The sequence below is a fragment of the Canis aureus genome, chromosome 3 (genome assembly GCF_053574225.1).
Source record: "Canis aureus isolate CA01 chromosome 3, VMU_Caureus_v.1.0, whole genome shotgun sequence".
NCBI lineage: Eukaryota > Metazoa > Chordata > Mammalia > Carnivora > Canidae > Canis > Canis aureus.
The window spans coordinates 83,215,496-83,231,131 of NC_135613.1; the positions used below are offsets into that span (position 1 = coordinate 83,215,496).

At 43.0% G+C, this 15,636-nt stretch overlaps 1 long non-coding RNA gene across 2 annotated transcripts in view; it reads right to left on the reverse strand.

Annotated features, from left to right (window-relative positions):
* Window positions 1-2,634: 2,634 nt before the first annotated feature.
* The window catches only part of LOC144311517 (uncharacterized), a 49,666-nt gene continuing 36,664 nt past the window's right edge, over window positions 2,635-15,636 (reverse strand). For both annotated transcript variants that reach the window (XR_013377124.1, XR_013377123.1), the window contains exons 3-5: window positions 6,090-6,206; window positions 4,430-4,564; window positions 2,635-3,527 (exon numbers count right to left, since the gene is read on the reverse strand). This is a non-coding gene — a long non-coding RNA (uncharacterized LOC144311517). The remainder of the gene's footprint in view (window positions 3,528-4,429; window positions 4,565-6,089; window positions 6,207-15,636) is intronic.

Below are 15,636 nucleotides of genomic sequence, written 5' to 3' on the forward strand. Positions count from 1 at the left end.
TGTCAGGTGGGGCAATGGGGACAGCAAATGAAAACTTGCTCTGGGGAAGTTTGCCCGGAGAGAGAAAGAGAAATGTGGTGGTAGGTGGGAGTGGGAGTGTGGCCGAGACAGGCGGGTTTAAGGATGCAAGGAGTGCCACACCTTTGTAAGCTTAGGAGAGCAAGTCACAGAGAGAGGCTGAGACCCAGGGAGAGGAAGTGTGACTCGGGAGATTCAGGAACCAGCAGGCCGACAGCGGGGAGGTTAGGGGGGAGTGGGTTGCCCCTCTGCTCAGCGCCAAGTGGGAGGAGGGAGGTACAGGTGTAGACAGGTATAGAGAAGCATGTAAATAGCCAGTGGACACATGGGAATGGTAATTCCTCATGGTGTCCCCCTTTTATTCTATGAAATTGGTGTAAGAAAAAAAAAAAGAAATTGGTGTAAGAGCCTCTGTGAGGACCAAGGAATGAAAGATTTAAATGAAGCTTGAGATGAGAGAGGGAGATCTGAGGTTTGAACCCCAAATTATGGGGTCATGGAAAGGAGGTGATTAAAAGCAAGTAAGAGCTGATAGGAAAGTCTGAGTTCTAGCTGAGGTAGGAAACCACGAAGTTTAGTTGTAAAATTACACTTAAAAATAAAATGTGGTTTAAAAATGGGAGAGGATGATGAAAAGTCATCCGGAGAGCTCCTGGGGCTGCACCGGGTGTCGGGAGGGAGGTAGGGGGAGCAGGGAAGTGATGGGACAAGAGGGAAAATGGGCAGAGGGGCAGGGAGGGGTGCCCTTGCGATGACCCAGTGCCATGGGCGTCGGCAGCATGGCTGGATGTCGCTGATCTCAAATACCTGAACCTCGGTCCAAACTGGTTTGGAGCCAAAACTGACCTCAGATCCAAGACAAAATTCAGCCCGGCCTCGGGGAAGCAAGAGTCAGTCACTCGGGAACGTTCTCCCATTTTGCACAAGCTCTATCTCCTAGGATCTGTCCCTGATGAGCTAGCTCCCTGTTGGGAGCCGCAGTGAGGGACCAGGGCAGGGGCTGGGCAAGCCAGGTGCCCAGGGCATAAAGGACAAGGAGTACACACTCTGGGTGGTGCGCAAGGTGGGTTATTGCGGGCCACTACCCTGCAAAAATGACCGCCCTCAGCTTGGCTGCGCACCACGGTGCAAAAAGAATAAAAAAAACATACATGCTGCCCAATCCCGAACTTGCAGGCTAGCTTTGGGAGCATTTTAGAAACAGGCAAAAAAAAGAAAGAAAGAAAGAAAGAAAGAAGAAAGAAGAAAGAGAAAGAAAGAAAGAAAGAAAGAAAGAAAGAAAGAAAGAAAGAAAGAAAGAAAGAAAGAAGAAAGAAAGAAAGAAAGAAGAAAGAAAGAAGAAAGAAAGAAAGAAAGAAAGAAAGAAAGAAAGAAAGAAGAAAAAGGCAAAAAAAAACAACCAAACAAACTCTTTAAAAAAATAAATAATTAAACAGAATTAGCACGGTGCAAACGTCCTGTTTTTGCCAGGGGATCCCTTATGAGTCCAGGACATTCACATCCATCCACCCTCAGCTGGGGGAGGGGGGTCAGGATCTATTCTAGAATCTGCTCCCAACACCACTGACATGCAGGTGCCGAACTCGCCCCGGGGGGCCAGGCAGCGTAATCCATCCAGGGTCCAGGGTTTCTGGAAGGTTTCCGTTGGGCGGGTGGAGCCCGGGCAGCCCAGCAGCCTGGGCCTCGGCCTGTCGCCCGGGAGCTCGCCGCCTGGTGGCCGCCGGCTCGCCCGCACCGCGCAGAGCTGTCACCCAGGGAGCCCGCGGCGCCCCTCCCACGCTGCTCCCCTTCCTTTCTGCTTCTGCCCACCTGCTTCCACCGATTAGAAGCCACTGCCCTGTACAAGTCGATAAACTACAGATCCTAGCAGGGACGACCAAAGAAGCCGAGAGAGCCACTGCGCGGCCCCTTGGCCTTCCTGGCCACCTGAGCCTCCATGCAGCTTGGAATCTCACCCTGGAGGGGCCCAAAGCAGCAGGAGCCGCCGACCACAAATACGTGGACTTCTCCCCCTCCCTTTCCCGCTGGATGATTTTCCCATCACCTCCAGCTTTCAGGGGTATTTGCAGGGGGCGCCTGGCAAGCAGGGCCTGCTGGCCACTCCAGAGATCCACAGGCCTGGGCCACACTCCCACACGCCTCAAGTAGGCCCATGGAAGACCCTCCGGGTTCTCTCATTAAAAAAAAAAAATCTATGGTGTCTTAAGGAAAATGGGACAGGGAAGGACGAGCCCCCCAGATGGGCCTCGGCACCCTCTGCAGCTCTGGCCACTGGAAGGACCTCTCGGCTCCCTAAGGAGGCTAAGACTGCTACAGGCAGCCGATGGGAAAGGAGGCTCTGGCAAGTGATGATTTCATTCCACCATTGTCAAAGCCAAATAGGAAAATCCAAGAGAAATAAAGTGTGAGGGGGATCCCTGGGTGGCTCAGCGGTTTAGTGTCTGCCTTTGGCCCAGGGGGTGACCCCGGAGTCCGGGGATCGAGTCCCACATCGGGCTCCCTGCATGGAACCTGCTTCTGTGTCTCTGCCTCTCTTTCTCTGTCTCTCATGAATAAATAAAATCTTAAAAAAAAAAAAAAAAGAAATAAAGTGTGAGTTACTGGATCTGGGTTTTAATGATCAAGTTGACTACGTGTTCCCTATTTGTCATGTTTTCACTCTATGCATTGCTAGGTTCGCATAGCCACAGGCTGGAAGGACAGGTGCTCAGCAGAGGGAGGAGGGAGGGATGGAGGGAGGAAGGAAGGAAGGGAGGGAGGGAGGGAGGAAGGAAGGAAGGAAGGAAGGAAGGAAGGAAGGAAGGAAGGAGGAAAGAGGGAGGAAGGGAGGGAGGGAGGGAATTGGGCTGACTCCATTTTCAGATAGGGAAAGCCCACGTCAGCTCCCTACCGTGGCACATAACGCTCTACCCCCCACTCTCCAGGTTTCTTAGCTCCTATAAAAGTCACATGTCTGGGGGCTCCTGCCTGTAGGACGCCTGGGGGAGCAGAGCAGCTAATGCATACTGCGGTACCAAAGAGGAATAGCTACCTCCTCTCATCTAACCTTTGGAGTTCCAGCAGCCTTTATTGCCCTGACCCCGGTGCATGAGGGTTATGAAACGGCGATGGCTCTCCCGGGGGATGTATTTGTAGGGCAGAAAGGAGAGTTGAGAGCTCTTTAATTACCTACAGATTTTATACTGCTCGTGTGACTGGGCCAACGTCAGGGCTTTACCCGGAGCCGAAGGAGGCCCATGAGGGTCCTGCTCAAACACAGGCCCCCGAGCTCCCGGCCTCTGAAATCATCCTTTGGAATCTACAGAGGAAGTCTGAGGATTTGGAGCAAGAGGGGACTGGAGCAGAGATAAGAGAAAAGAAGGAAGCCAGTGAAAAGGGGGAAAAGAGAACTCCTTTGGGAAGCATTTGATGCGATTTGACTCTCCTGGTGCACACGCTTCATCCATGAGCCGGAAGTCTCCACAGGATGTGTTGGTTCTGATGGAAACAGGAAACTTGTGAAGAAGTATCTAGAAGAGGAAGACATGTTTCAAAAGATAAATCAATACCCTGTAAACCCAGTGATGGTGGTCGTTCGGACACAAGCTAAGACAAACAGGACACCAAATGATCCTTAAAACAGAGAGCCTGGCAGCTCACAAATGGGGACCCCAAGGCTGTGGTCTGGATGGCTGTTGCCACCAGTCAGGAATGCTGACCCCCTCCACCCACAATTGCTTTTCCTTAAATACCTGGGATTTCAAGCAAACACCATCTAATGCCATCATAACCTCAGTGGATCTTGATTCCTCACTTCCCTTTATGAGCATAAAGCGTTTCTATCAGTCTCGACTCCACTTTTTTTAGGAAATAATTTCGGACTGCCCAACACTGGGGCAGAGATCTCTCCTGCATGTCCCCAGTTTCCAGAACCATGTTATAAAATAAGCTGTTCTGTGATCACCTGATTGCTTACCCGAACCCCTTTCCGTATAACCAAAGAAGGCAGTGACTCAGTCCTCTTGACTCTGACATTCACAGTTAAGCACAATGCCTGGCACGTGATCGACCCACATGTGGCCTCCATCAGCCAGGCACAGGCCAGATCCTCACTTAATGTAGAATCGAATCTCACGGTAGCCCCTCCTTAATAAGAGGAGCACATGTCTATCTAGCACCTGCTGATCTGTATACTTTGAACGTATTAACCCATTTAACTTATCATACCCCTCTGAGGTACGTGCTAGTATTCTCCAGATCGGAGAACTGACACCCAAGGAAATGAAGTTTCTGCCCTGGGACACCCAGGAACTCCATGTCACAACAAGGCTCTGGACCCAAGGCAGTCTGTCTCCGGAACCCCTGCTCTCTCCACTGCACGACACTGCCTCTGGCCACACTTAGGGGAACTTTCAATTCAACGAACACTTACTTGACATCAACTACTCCACACCTGGAGGTAGAGAGACGAGCAAACCATGATGCCGGTCAGGAACTGACAGGAACATCTCACGTTAAGCAGGGTCAGGGTTACTCCAAATCATTTGTCAGCGAACCTTCTCAAACACTGGAAAGAGCATGTTGAGTAATGTGCTAGCAAAAAGGCTCTGTGGACATGAAGGGCCACGGTGATTCCTCATTAATTCAGATTTTCCCCCACTATTTAAGGGTTTCTCCTTTTTCCAACTTTGTGCTGAAACTTTTCTTTTCACAATGGGAAGAAATGAACAGTATAAATATAATCTCCATGTTACAGGAGCAAAATGATTCCTACCATGTCAGGAATGCAGATATATATTATAATCCTTTACCATGGGAATTACTAATAGGTTTCAATTAAAAAATGCTCACTTAAACAGGTTCCCTCTGACATAATACTAAAAGCACAGTGGCAGCTAAGCTCTGAGCAACGGGTCCAGGTCAAATGTGGAAGCCAACATAGCATAGGCCTAAATATTTAAAAGTTTAAATATTTAAAGGGACTCCTGGGTGGCTCAGTGGTTGAGCCAGTGGTTGAGCATCTGCCTTTGGCTCAGGTCGTGATCCAGGGGTCCTGGGATCGAATCCCACATTGGGCTCCCTGCAGGGAACCTGCTTCTCCCTCTGCCTGTGTGTGTGTGTGTGTGTGTGTGTGTGTGTGTGTCTCATGAATAAATAAATGAAATCTTTGAAAAAAATAAGTAAAAGTTTAACTCAGGCTTATATACTGGTAAATATATATGTTCTATCCTCCTGGCTTGATAAATAAAACTTTACAGTGACAACATGTTTTTTTTTTTTAAATGTGTAAAGCTATGATCTTTTTTGTTTTTTTTTAAGATTTTATTCATTTATTTATTTGAGAGCAAGAGTGAGAGAGAGAGAGAGAGAAGGAGCACCAGCGGGGGGGTGGGCAGAGGGAGAGGGAGGAGCAGACCACCCACTGAACAGGGAGCCCAGTATGATGTGGAGCTTGATCCTAGGACCCTGGGATCATGACCTGGGTGGAAGGCAAACACCTAGCCAACTGAGCCACGCAGGTGCCCCAAGCTATGGTCTTTATAATACTGAAAGTCAGCAAAATATCAAAGACATCTGAATTTAGTTATTATTTCAAAGGCTTGACTGATGAAATGAAACAACAATGTTTGGGTGAGAATAAAATCAAGACATATAAATAATAAATTGTTCTGTATTTACTCCATAAACTTTGCTACTCGTAGCTACATTTTGGTCGAATTATTAATTATATTGTTATAATTAGAATTTTCTTTTTTCTTTTTTATTTTTTTAATAATAAATTTATTTTTTATTGGTGTTCAATTTGCCAACATACAGAATAACACCCAGTGCTCATCCCGTCAAGTGCCTGCCTCCCAGTCACCCCTATCCCCTGCCCTCTTCTCTTTCCACCACCCCTAGTTCGTTTCCCAGAGTTAAGAGTCTTCCATCTTCTGTTTCCCTTTCTGGTATTTCCCACTTATTTTTTCTCCTTTACCGTTTATTCCCTTTCACTATTATTTATATTCCCCAAATTAATGAGACCATATAATGTTTTCAAATAATTTATGTCCTACCTACAATGCTAACCTAAAGAAAAAAGGTAGTTGTACCTAAGGCACCTGGGGGGTTCAGTTGGTAAGCACCTGACTTTCGATCTCAGCTCAGGTCTTGGTCTCAGAGACATGAGTTCAAGCCCCACTTTGGGCTCTCCACACCCAGCATGGAGCCTACTTTAAAAAAAAAAAAAAAAAAAAAGGTAATTGTACTCACAGCGTAAACATTTTGAATGTAGCTTATCAAAACCCTAAATTAAAGTGAATGCTAAAAGGAGAAAGTCAATTAGTGTTTTTCTTTTCCCAGCACCCTCATCTGGCATCTTTGTCATCATATCAGTCAAAACACCAACAATTTCTCTTGCCAACATGGCCTTTTCCCCTACTTCTCTCCAAGTTCCCATATGGGATATTTGAAACATTTTCCTTCCCCTTACTCCTCTTTACCCCAAAAGTTATTTTTATGATGTTTTTCCTTCCCCATTTTACCAGCTCATTTTGTTAAGATTTAGTTTCAGGATGTTGTTAAAATGCACCTTGCAATCAGTATGATCTATACTTTCTTTTCTGAATCCTTATTTAGCATGTACTGTACATGACCAGAAAGAAGACTTTTAATCCAGGTGGGTTCTGCTCAGATTTGTTATTGTTGGGTTATTTGACCACCTCCTAAGGTCCGTTGGTATAGATAAGAAGTCAGATGTGAGTCTGATTGCTTCTCACTTAATGTATAATGTGTTCTTTTCATTTGGAAATCAATACATTTTCTCCTTTACTTTGAAGTTCTGTAATTTTAATTTTACCTAATTTTATAATTAGGTGCTGAGCACCTAATATTTATTGAGCACCTACTATATGCTGGGCACTAATCTAAACAGCTTTCATGTATTAAATCATTTAATACTTACAACAACATTTTGAAGTAAATGTTATTGTTATTTCCATTTTACATATGGGAAAATTGAGGCCCAGTGATGAAGTGGATGGCCTAAATTCAAACATCACATAAATGGTGGAGCCAGACTTCAAAGGCAAATAAACGATCTGGCTGTAGAACTGCTCAACGCATGTGTGCCTTTTTTAAGGTACTTGGAGGAACCTGGTGGCTCAGTTGGTTGAGCGGCTGACTCTTGGTTTCAGCTCAGGTCATGATCTCAGGGTCATGGGATTGAGCTCCATATCGGGCTCCGTGCTTGGTGGGAAGTCTGCTTGAGATTCTTTCTCTCCCTCTCCCTCTGCCCTTACCCACTGCTTGCTCTCTTTCTCATAAATAAATAAATAAATAAATAGTTAAAAAAATTTAACTTGAGTGGATCTGGGTGCCTCCTTTGATTTTGCAGATTTAGGGCTTCTTTCAACTCAAGAATATATTCTTCAATAATAGAACTTTTAAAAGTATCAACTCTCTCCTATGTGTGCTTTTCTCTTTCTAGAGTTTATGCATCACTTTTTTCAGCAATTTACTGAGATTAATTCAACAGTCCCCTCCTGGGGACTGCAGGTTGCTTAAGGGCAGAGAATGTATCATGTTGACTGTTGTATCCCCAATACCTATTTCAGTGCCTGATACATGGTAGGTTCTCAGTAAATATTGGCTACTATTAAATCAATGGAATAGGCTCTGACTTCTAAATACTCTTGGTGTTTCTCGCAAATATTCTGGCAAGACCTCCAGGCAACTCCCTTCTGTTGATCCATAGGTATTTCTAACAGGGAGCCAGCAAAGCCTATGCAATGTCTGGAAGGCACCCATTTGTCTTATTCAGGCACACCCAAGGGTCTCAGTCTGCCAGCACCCTCTCTTCTAACTTCTTCCCACACAATTAGATGCTGCTGCACTCCTTTCTTTCTTTCTTTCTTTCTTTCTTTCTTTCTTTCTTTCTTTCTTTCTTCTTTCTTTCTTTCCTTCTTCTTTCTTTCTTTCTTTTCCTTTCTTTCCTTCTTTTATTAGTTTCAAAGGTAAAGCTTAGTGATTCATCAGTTGCATACAACACCCAATGCTCAACACATTCCTTAATGTCCATCACCCAGTGACCCCCATTCCCCCACCCCCACCCCTCCAGGAACCCTCAGTTTGTTTCCTAGAGTTAAGAGACTTTTATAGTTTGTCTCCCTCTCTGATTTCCTTTTATTTTATTTTTCCCTCCCTGCCCCTGTGTTCATCCATTTTATTTCTTAAATTCCACATATGAGTGAAATCATATGGTATTTGTCTTTCTTTGACTGACTCATTCTGCTTAGCATAATACCCTTTTGCTCCAACCACATTGTAGCAAACGGTAACACTTCATTCTCTTTGATATATATATCACATCTTCTTTATCCATCCATCTGTCGATGGACATCTGGGCTCTTCCCACAGCTTGGCTCTTATGGACATTGTTGCTGTAAACACTGGGGTACAGGTGCCCCTTCATATCACTACATTTGTATCTTTGGGATAAATACTCAGCAGTGCAATTACTGGGTCATATGGTAGCTCTACTTTCAACTTTTTGGAGAACCTCTATACCATTTTCCAGAGTGGTTGCAGCATTCATATGTCGATGGACATCTGGGCTCCTTCCATAGTGTGGCTATTGTGGACTTGCTGCTATAAACACTGGGCTGTAACACTCATTTCTAAGCATTCTACTAGAAGGAATGGAATAGTTTTAGGAGATGGACGAGGTCTCAGAATCCCCCAGAAAGGAGAGATCTACACAGTCTAAGATGTGCAAGAGAGTCTGGAATAGTACGTCCTTCAGAGTGCAGCAAAAAGAAATGTTGATCCCATGCTGAGGGGCACACTCCACAAGCCACCTGCTGCATATCATCAGGCTGGCTCTCACCATGTCCTCACCTTTGCCCAAAGCTTTCATCTTACTTGATTAAGATTTATTTCTATGGTACCACCACTCAAATTGTAAAAGAAAAGTACAAAATGACATCTGGCCTCAATTTAAGTCCCTCAATGAAAACTTTGCCAGCCTCCCATTTAACATTCATATTAAGAGAGAAAAAGACAAAAATTCACGATACCAACATTTAAGACTATTGATCAATCTGAAGAGACCCACTGTCTACAGACCCTATAGAACTCGGCTGATGAAAGCAGTCCACAGGGCGGGGAACAAGTCAAATCCATCTGCTCATCACTCCACTTTGCTTCAGGGTTACAAGATCAGGATCAGTAGGGAAGCCAGTGAGCTGCCCCCCTCTGTCATGCAGCACTTTCCTCCCTAAGTGTGTCACTTCCCCAGCTCCCCCCCCACACACACACACTCAAGGACTTGCTTACACAACTACTTAGAGGTTGCAAATCTGAAAAAAAAAAAAAAGGTGACAAGCTGGGTGTGAGGACTAGAAGCAGCCCATTGCCTTCTGTGAGACCTGAACCTCAGAAGAAAAGCCCAGTGAGGGAACATAGACAAGCAAAGCGAGCCCCCATGGCCTCACCTGCTGGACCTTAAAGGGGTTCACACAGCCTCTGTGTTCAGCTTGGCAGAGAAAAGTAAACTATGGGCACTGGAAGATGCTCTCTCATGCCAGTTAAGGAAGCTGGCTGAGGAACTAGCAGACATTGAGTCTATACCAGCCTGACACATATACCTGTTGAAATAAACAGGGAATTGAACACATGCCTAAGGATACAAAGGGCATACACAGGCAATCTGCATACTGAATATTGGCAAACATTTTGTTTGGTTAGCCACGGGTCTTGTGGGGGGGAAAAAAGTTACAGAGCACAAGAAAAGGTACACCATCATAAAGGCTCTGAAACATTGCAAACCTCTAACATGGTGGCTTCAATAGAATGCCAGAAGATACAGTCTCTTTGACAGAGTAACAGTGCACCCAAGGAGAGACAACAAATGATTTTGGAACAAAAACAAAAAGATTAAGAGGACATGATTCAGAATACAGAAGATTGCAAACTAATGAAAAATATAGTCTCAGAATTACATTGAAGGCAAGAAAATGGAGAGTGGAAATTGCAGGAAAAAGAATTAGTAACTGGAGAATGAACTTGAAAAGTTCTTTCAGACTGCAAAGGAAAATGGTCAACTGAAAACAGAGAAAAAATAAGAGACGCAGATGACAAAGGGTGATGATTGTGTCTAAGGCTGACAGTGACCCCCAAGGAATAAACCCAAACTGCTGGAATGAGAGTTGGAATTGGAATTGGAATCTTGACTAAAGAACACTTTTTTTTTTTTTTTTTAGGAGGTTCAAATGTCCTTGAAACCAAAAGTGTTCACCATGTCCCAAGCAAAATCTACAAAAAAGAGACATGTCCTGGGAATTTATTATAAACATAAGATAACAGGAAAACACTCTGTAGGTACATATAGGTAGAAAACCAAGCTACCTAGAGTGGAACAGTAAACAATATTGGCAGAGTATTTGTGGAGAATGTTGAAATACAAAAATCCCATGCTCACTGCTGTTGTCTTTCACTTGTGAAGGTAATAAGAAATATTTTCAGTTATTCAAGAGTTCAGAAAATACCATGCTGTATGCCTTTTTTTAAACAAACATACCAAATGAGGGAGGGATTTCAAAACCCAGGAGTGGGGATGTCATAAAAGCATCACACCAGCACGCAGCATTTTAACAAACTACATATAGAGTTAACTCTAAACAATTGCCTTAAACCACGGTTGCAGAACTAAATGCAAATGTCAGAAGAGGTTTTTAAAAAGGAACGTGCAGGATGTAAAAAAAAATAATGATTTTGCAACCATTATTTGGCTTAAAAACTCAGGAAAAGGAAGAAAAGGTGTATGGAAAATGCTTAGCTGCATTATTTCCTATAGGAAGTGCTTCAGAAAGCAACTTTACTCTTGACTTTGGGTAATTAAAGAAATGCAGATTAAAATATTTTTCTAAATGTCAAGGTAACCAATGGTGCAGTTAAAAGCATAACACATTCCACTGTGGCCGTGTTTCTTTCCCCTGCAGCTCAGGATTACACACACAACGGTGCCTTCTCTTCCCTCCCACCTGGACCCCTCCTATCAACAATTAAGCACGTTCGAGTCCCTGCAAATCCTTAAAATAGATTTGTATATCATTTCAACCCCACAACTCCTTTTAACCTGGTAATTGCCAATTTGGGTTGCACATTAGAGCCACCTGGGAGCTTTATGAACTGTCCCAGTGCTTGGGTCCAACTCCCAGAGATTCCAGTTTAGTTGGTCTGGAGAATGACCTTGGCATTGGGGTTTTTAAAAGCATTTCACATAATTCTAGTGTACAGGCAAGGCTGAGAACCACATTAGCCCTAACTCTCCGCTCCACTTCTCAGTAAAATTACTAAGAAGTTTTTCATGAAATGTGCTTCCATTCCTTTTTCTCCTAACCTTTTCTCAAATCACAACCAGGCTTCTGCCCCCATAATGTCCCTGAAATAGGTCTTGCTAAAGTCACTAAAAACCCAAATGCCACAACATCCAACAGCATGTTTCAGTACGCATCTCTGCCAACCTCTCTGCTACTCTAGGTGTTTATTAGGACCTTGCATCTCTTGACACACTCTCTTCCTTTCAATACCGAGACTCCGCACTGTTCAGCTTATTCTTGGACTTCTCTGCTGCTTCTTGGAGATTTATCCTCCCCATCCAGCCATCAAAAGTTGATGTTCCTGAGCAACCCAAGCGTCCACTGATAGATAAGTGAACAAAATGAGTACGTGCGTGCGCACGTGCACACACACACACACACACACACACACAGGAATATTACTCAGCCATAAAAAAGTTTGAGATCTTACCACTTGTTACAATGTGGATGAACCTAGAGGATATTCTGCTAAGTAAATTAAGTCAGACAAAGATAAACCAATGCCATGAGTTTGTTTATATGTGGAATCAAAAAACAAAACCAACAAAACCAAAACAGAAAACAGACTTGTAAGTACAGAGAACAAATTGGTGGATGTCACAGAGGGAGCAGCTGGGAAGGGGAATGGGTGAAACAGATGAAGGAGATACAAACTCCCAGTTATAAAATCAGTAAGTCATTGGGATGAAAAGTAATATAGTGACAAGTCAGTTACACCATAATAACTGTTTGGTGACAGATGGTAACTACACTTACCATGGCGATACTTTTGTAATGTGTATAAATGTTGGATCACTATGTTGTATACCTGAAACTAATATTGTATGTCAGCTATACTTCAGTTAAAAAAAAAAAAAAAGTTGGTGCTACTGAAGACCTACCTTAAACCATTTTGTGATTAGGAATCTCACTTACATTCTCCTTCATAAAAGACAATCTCCTCCATGCCCATGATTGCAATTTCGATCTTGTTTTTGATGATTTACAATGTGTTTCTCCAGCCTAGACCTTTCTAGAGCTGCAAGCCACATGGCCCATGATAGCTCCACTGCCTCAGCCTCTTCTGGTCCACACTATACTTGTGACCTTCTCTCTTAGTGCACCCCTCCATCCATTTCCATGAACCCAGAAACAAGGTGTCTCTTCCACTCATCACATCCACCTGTCACCAGGCCCTCTCCATAAGAATCAACATCTCCTACCCACAACTTCTCCTCCACCACTTGCCCAAACCAGCAGCTACATCTCTCTCAAAGGTGGTAGAGCTCACCACCAGTAACCTCCCACCTACCGTGTCATCAATAAGCTTTGCAAGCCCCATATCAATACTATCAGTTCCCCACAAAAGTCTTTGAAGACTCCCGCTTGTCTCAGTCAGGATAAAACAAAATAAAATTAATTTTTTTTTATTTTTTAAAAAAGATTTTATTTATTTACTTAAGAGAGAGAGAGTGAGACTGAGTGGGAGAGAGCATAAGTGAGGGGAGGAGCAGAGGGAGGGGGAGAAGCAGGCTCCTCAGTGAGCAGGAAGCCCAATGCGGGGCTCCATCCCAGGACCCCTGGGATCATGACCTGAGCTGAAGGCAGACACCTAACCAACTGAGCCATCCATGTGCCCCAGAAAAAAAAATTAAGAGAAAAGAGAAGGTCCTTCCTGGTCGGGTCCCTGCCCTCCTATCAACTTCTCTTCCACTCTTCCTCTCAGCCTCACCCTCCCCATATACCTCCTCTCGGCCTCACCCCCATCCTCCCTTATCAGCCTCACCACCACTTTCCCTTCTCAGCCTTACCTCATTCTTCTCTCTCAGCCTCACCCTCCTCTCCCATCCCTACATTTCAACGATCTTGACCTTCCTGTTCCTCAAATGTGCTTACCTACCTCCTGACACATGACATTTACCCACTGTGTTTTCCTCTGCGGAGAAGAGTCTCCCCTATCCCATTCCCCTCCCTCATTCTAGCTTTCTTTGCCTAATCCACTCAACCTGATTTCTGCCTGGAGCACTTCCCTTCACTTCACACCCCTCCTTCTTCTCTATCCACAGGCCTACCTGTATTCTACACCATTCTAACATCATGCACATTTCCTCTCCTTTAACATAAGCCTCACTGTGTAATAATGAATTTATCTTTGTGGTTTCTGATAGATGCCTGCCTCCCCGCCACTCTGACGGTGAGCCCTATGAGGGCAGGAATTAGCCCCACAGCCTATCCCTGGCATGTAGTAAGTGTCCAATAAATGATTGTGTAATGAAAACTAAATCTATCTTATATAACACAAGTGAGAAAAAGTGAAATTGAGGACATTACAAAGGAGTATGCAAAACTAAGTTCCGTTTCAACAACTTTGAAAAATTATATCAATGGTTGGAATATGATGCCATTTAAAAAAAATTTGTAATGATTACATAGGATTGTGTAAATTTTCATGTAATGTTTGGGAAAAAAATAAGCAATAAAGCTTTTCTGTATAATAATCTTAATTTCTAATTTCTTCTCAATAAAAACTGAAAAGAAATCCCCAAAATGTTAATAATAATTGTTCTGGGTTGTGCAATTAGGGTGATTTTTATTTTCTTCCTTATATTTTTCAGAATTTTCTGAATTATTTGTAAGAAAAATATATTAATCAGCAAAAGTGTCAGTCAATTATGCTCTGTGTTATAGGTGACAGAAAACCTAAAAGTGGTTCAGAAATGACAGGAATCTATGAGTAACATAACTGAGAATGTTTGATTATGGTTTAACGAAGGCCTTGGCTTCATTTCCTGCAAGCATTTTGTGTTTGGTCTATTTCTCTGTTTAGCTTCCTCCCCAGATTGACTTCCCTCATGATGGTGAAATGACTGCAGTGACAATCACAAATTTAGGGCCATTGGAAATGGACAAAGAGGGAATGAACAGTTGATGGACATGTCTGTTGTAAACATTTAAAAATGAAATACTTGCTTACCTAATTTAAAAGATTAAAAGGCACTACAATGCAGGGAAAGGGGCATTGAGGCAAGACAAGGATGTTCCCTTCTCACCACTTCTTTGCAACATCATACTGGATACAATACTCATGCAATAAAAAAGGAAAAGGTATAAGATTGGGAAGCAAGACATAAAACTATCTTTGTTCCTAGATGACATGCTTGTCTATGTAGAATATCCAAAAGAATCAAGGGGAAAACTCCTGGAACTAATAAGAGATTAGATAGCAAGATTGTAGGATACACGGTTATTATACAAAAGTCAATTGTTTTCCTGTATACCAACAACAAACAAGTTGGATTTAAATTAGAAACACCAATCATTTACACTCGCACCCAATGAACTAAAACACTTTGGTATAAGTCTGACATATATATTAGATATCTATGAGGAAAACTACAAAACTCTGATGAATAAAGCCAAAGAACAAAATAAATGGAGAAATATCCGTGAATAGGAAGACTCAGCATTGCCAAGATGTCAAACCTTCCTAACTTGACCTCTAGATTCAAGGCAATCCCAATCAAAATCTCAGCAGGTTATTTTATAGATATCAACCGATTGATTCCCAGGGAGAGGCAAAAGACCCAGAATAGCCAACATAATATGGAAGGAAAAGAACAAAGTTAGAAGACTGACATTGCTCAACTTTAAGACTTACTATAAAGCTACAGTAATCAAAACAGTGTGGTAATGGCAAAAGAATAGACAAATCATCAATGGGACAGAATAGCCCAAAAATAAACCCATAGAAGTATAATGATGTAAACTTCGACAAAGGCACAAAGGGAATACAATGGGGCAAAAACAGTCTTGCCAACAATGGTGCTAGAACAAGTGGTTATCCACACGTCAAACAGCGAATCTAGACACAGACTTCGCACCCTTCACAAAAATTAACTCAAAATGGATCATAGGCTTAAATGCAAAACTATAAACATGTAGAAAATAACACAGGAAAAAAAAATAAAATAACACAGGAGAAAACCTAAACGACCTTGGGTATGGTGATGCCTTTTTAGATACAGCACAATGGTGTAATGTACGAAAGAGATAATTGGTAACCTGGGCTTCATTAAAATTAAAACTTTCTGCTCTGTGAAAGCCCGTATCAAAAGAATGAGAAGACAAGTGCCAGACTGGGAGAAAATATTGGCAAAAGACACACCTGATAAAGGACTATTATCTAATATCTACAAATAACTCTTAAAACTCAACAAGGAGAAAACAAACAGCCTGATTTTAAAAATGGGCAAAAGACTCTAACAGACACCTCACCAAAGAAGACATGCAGATGGCAAAT